Below are 5,221 nucleotides of genomic sequence, written 5' to 3' on the forward strand. Positions count from 1 at the left end.
CACATTTGACAAGAAAGTTCCTTCCTCGTCACTTTTCTATGGTTTTCGACCTTTATAAGTCCTAAATCTCTTGCCTTTATCTCTATTACATGCTAAATATTAGATTTGTTCTTTTCTCTTCATGGTGGGGTTTGATAGCATGCATGGGATCCATAAAGTTAGCAACTTTATGGGTCATTGAGGCCTTTTAAGTAGTATAAATTCTAGATATGAAATTTGCTGTTGGTTTTAGACTCCAAGCATGGTTCTTGGCCTCATTTTATCCTTATTGACCTAGTTAGTGTTCAAATCTTGAATTGGACATGCATGGATAAAAAACTATGATTTTTATGGTCCTTAGTATTGGGAAGACCCTCTATAAAGTATCAAGTAGTAGATTAAGAGATTAAGATCTTAATGCTCAAATCTGTCCCGAACAGATCTCATGGCATGAGAAATGGCATGTCACATCGTAAGAAGATGGCATTCAAAATTATTTTGTCATGATTTAGTCACGATGTGATCTATGGGTGGTCATGTCGTGACCGTTTGCTTTTTGACCATGGTTGAATTTTTAGGTCAAACTAGGGTTTTGGGGCTTAGATGGAAAAGGTACTCTTTATTTCTGTTAGGTGCCATGTAGGATTGGTATTTGTTGAGTGAGAGTTGTGGTGTTTAGCTGCTACTTGAAAGGTGACTCCTTTTACACATGTGTGGTAGTATATGTTGATCGGTTGGGTATTATCTTCATTCTCTGTCAACGGGCGTGATTTTGACCTTGTTGGAGTCTTTTCTCAGATTTGGCGTACGTGCCGGTTTTGGGAATCATTGGGTTTTGGTCGCAGTTACGAGCATTTGTTGTGGTAATGGCTCGAGCAAGAAGTGATTAGTCTTGGAAGATCCTTGGAGGGATTCAGAGGAGCAGCTGTTGCTGAATGATTTGTAAGGACATATTTCGATGACAAAATCTAAATTAAGTGGAGGAGATTTTTAACATCTACTGTAGGTACTTGAGCGCTCAATATTTTCAAATTAACTAAGAGTGATAAATCTCAGTTTATAGTTGGTCACACCACGAGAGGGAGTGTCTCATGATGTGACATCTAGCTGAATTGTGTATCCATTCTTGAGGCTTACGACGTGACACATAAGTGTTCACGTCGCGAGAGGCTAGGGTTTTCAAACCCTTAGCCTCCATCACTTCCTTTCTGCCCAAATCGATTTTAGCCTCCATTGGTGGCCTTGAAGAGCTTTTTGGTGGTTTTGGCTCTTAGAAGAAGAACAGTCTTTAGGTGGATCACTTTTGGAAAGCGAGTTCCTTCCTCATCATCTTTTTGTGCTTTTGGACCTTTATAAGTCCTAAACCTCTTGCCTTTATCTATATTTCATGCTAGATCTTTGATTTGTTCTTTTCTCTTTATGGTGGGGTTTATAGCATGCATGGGATCCATAAAGCTAGCAACTTTATGGACCATTGAGGCATTTTCTATAGTATAAGTTTCAGATATGAGGTTTGGTGATGGTTTTAAACTCCAAGCATAGGTGTTGGCCTTATTTTCTCCTTATTGACCTAATTAGTGTTCAATTCATGTATTGGATATACATGCTTGAAAATCTATGAATTTTATGGTCCTTAGGGTTGGGGAAGACCCTCTAGAAAGTCTTAAGTAATAACTTAAGAGATTAAGAGCTTAATGCTCGAAGTTGTCAAGAACGGATCTCACAACGTGAGAAATGGCATGTTACGCAATGAGAAGAGGGAATCCACGATTATTTTGTCCTGGTTCGGTCACGATGTGACCATTAACTTTTTTACCGTGGTTGACTTTTTTGGTCAAAGTAGGGTTTTGGGGTGTAGACTGATAGGGTGCTCTTTATTCCTGTTAGGTACCATGTAGGATCAGTATTTATTGATTGAGAGTTATGGTGTTTAGATGCTACTTGCGAGGCGAGTCCTCTCACTATACTTGTCTGTGTGTTAGTATATGTTAACTAGTTGGGTCTTATATGTTGATTATTGTTGTATGTGAATTGGATTGCTGATAACACATGGATTGTTGTAAGTCATTGGGACTGCTGGTTGTCCCCAGGGTTGTTGATATCCCGTGAGGTGTGTTGTTAATCCATAGGGCATGTTGTGAGCCCACATGGACTGCTGATAGTCCCTAAGGTTTCTAACAACCAGTAGATATTATATTTTGTGTTGTATGTGATATTCGAAACTGCTGATACTTCCAGGCTATTGTGATATGCTACATTGTATGAGATATTTCGAGACCTCTCTAGGATTTGTGCTTACAATTGCAAATCAAATATTTTTTAAGGTATTGATTATGAAGGCGTGACTGTACACAAACATCAACAACTTTATGATTTGATATTTGGCGTTTTCCTCATTATAACTCTGATTTCTGAATAATGGTTATGAACAACTGATTTATCCTAAATGTAACTTTATTAAAAATGGATGTTTTATTATTTTAAAAATGAAAAATCTTGCCTGAGATTTTGGGATGTTTCACAAGAGGTCAAATGAATAACTCCATTATCTTGATTAAAGGTTTTTACATGAATGTTTGAAAATTCAGTTCCATTGTCATACCTTATAGTTCAATGTTAACATGAAATTGATTTTTTTTAACATTTCAATGAAAGTGATAGTATTTTGATAAAATTCTTCTTTGGATTTAAGAAGAAAGACCCACGTAGTTCTAGTGAAGTCATAAAAAATAGTCAAGAAAATTCTATAACCACCTATACACTCTACACGATATGGTTCCCACACATCCAGGTGAATGAGTTCCCCCAAAGACTTAGTAACATGTTGATTGTTATGAAAAATACTCTAGTTTGTTTTGCTTTATGAGATACTTCACAGGGAGGAAAAGAAACATTATTAAAATTAAGTATGTTTTTAAGCACATTCAAGGCTTGATCAACAGTATGACCAAGCTTGTTGTGTCAGGTAAACGTAGAGACACATCAAGAACTTTTAGAGATGATGACTTATTACCTGAAAGGATGGGATCAAGATAAAAAAGTTATATATATTGATTACCAGTCTTCATCATCCCCTTGGATTGTGAATCTTGAATGTAACAATTGTTTTTATTAAAAATCACTTCACATTTACTATCTTTACACAACTTATGCACTGATAACAAATTTATATTAAAATCAACAAGAAAAAACACATCAAACAAAGTTAGGGAATTTGGTAGTTGCAAGTTCCCAATTTTATTAATTTGAGAAAAAGAACAGTTTGGGTGACCGACCCTTAGATTCAATCTAGAAACGTCAACAAAATCATGAAGAATAGACTCAAAGGGAATCATATGTTGGCTAGCTCCTAAGTCAATGACCCATTTAGAAATATTGATATTAATAAAAGAATTGCACAAGATACCTGCCATATTTGAACTGACTGATGCTTCATCTAATCCTTGCTTATTGTCACCAATGAATTTAAGAGATATAACATATTGTTCATTAATAAAACAACAACAATTAGTTACATTATCATTATCTATAGATCCAAAAGTCTCAGAATTTAAACTACCAGTAGAATTACCATAAGTTTTTTTTTGTTTGGTTGTTAGATTTAGACATTAGTTTATAATCCTTAGGGTACCCAATTAGTTTAAACATGTTTCTATGGAATAACCTTTTAGTCCATAGTTCTTACACTGAGGAATTTGACCCTTAGATTTATATTTCTTTTGATCAATAAATTTAGACACAAATGTGGAAGATGAGGTTTTATTATTAGAACTTAACAAATTTAATCCATGATTTTATTAGACTCTTCACGAGACACTAAAGGGAAAGCAGTCATAGCAGAAGGGAGAGGTTTCATTAACAATATGTGACTTTTAACCTAATTTTAAGACTTATCTAACCCACTTAAGAATTCATTAATTTGGAATGATTGTTAAAACTACTAGCAACCTCACAAGTATAATCAGTAATATTAGTTAACCAATAAAATTCTTTCGAATAAGAATCAAGTTTATTAAAGTAATTTGATAAGGCCAAATTAGCCGCGTGATAAGTTTCAATAATTCAACCCATATTTCTTGAGCACTTTCAGAACAAGCATGATTAGCATATATGTTTTCAAAAATAGATCTAAGGATCTAAGAACAGGTAATATCATTTGCATGTTCCCATTTGGATTTTTTAATGGAATCATTACTTGGTGTAGAGATAGTTCCATCAGTAAAGCCAAGCGTATTATGAGCTTTTAAGGCTTTAATCATGGAGCTACGCAAAACCCTATAATTTTCAGTTCCTAACAACTTGAAATTAATCACACTAGTAACAACATTATCAGAAGGATGAACATAAAAAGGATCATCAAAGTTAACAACATATTCATTTTCGCTACCACTAGAAGTATCATCTGTAGGACTAGCAATTATAGCAAGAAATCAAGCAAAACAATTAACATAGAAAAAAGACGACTACACTGACTTAAGTCTAGATGAGAACCACAATATGTTGGGGTCCAGGATAGTCAAGACAGTGTTAATGAAAAGAAAAATAGACAACAGATAGAACAAATCAACAATTAACTGGTGTACTCAAGACAACCAAGATCTCCCATATTTATAACTAAGAAGAAGAGACAGAAGGGAACAAGAAAACTCTCACATCAATCTTATTAGTGAACTTTGAAGTGTAGATTTCAGGAAGTATGGATCGACTCCCTTAATTATTTTCCCTCTAGATTTAATCAGTGATCAAATTAGTTCTTTAGAAAGTTATTTCAGAATATGATGGGGATTGGCCGATCGAAGGAACACCACAACGATTCACTGAAAGAAAAGCAATCTACGGTTCACTAGCAGCAATGAAAAGCTCCAAGAGATCATCAAAAGATCAAAAGCACTCGCAGTAACCTACATCTTAACAAGAAATCAAAAAATAATAAGTTTCAAATCAAAGATAAAACCCTAGATTAGAACAGGAAACCCTATATCGTCATAGTTTATATCAAATCGACCCAGAGTGTATAGAAGAAAAGGATATCAAGAAATCTAAAACAAATACAAAAATACAAAAGGAAACTGATGTACCTCTTGAGTTAGATAAATGATTGAAGCACTGTTGATGATCATAGAAACGAATCGAAGCACAACCACTCTGATACCATGCAAAAATTATAGAAACAAGATATTCCTATCATCAACAACTCTTATATCATTTGAGGATTAAGTGTCAGAAGGTTTTCAAATACATA

Source organism: Lactuca saligna, chromosome 4 (genome assembly GCF_052625555.1).
Source record: "Lactuca saligna cultivar CGN05327 chromosome 4, ASM5262555v1, whole genome shotgun sequence".
In the NCBI taxonomy this organism is placed as follows: domain Eukaryota; kingdom Viridiplantae; phylum Streptophyta; class Magnoliopsida; order Asterales; family Asteraceae; genus Lactuca; species Lactuca saligna.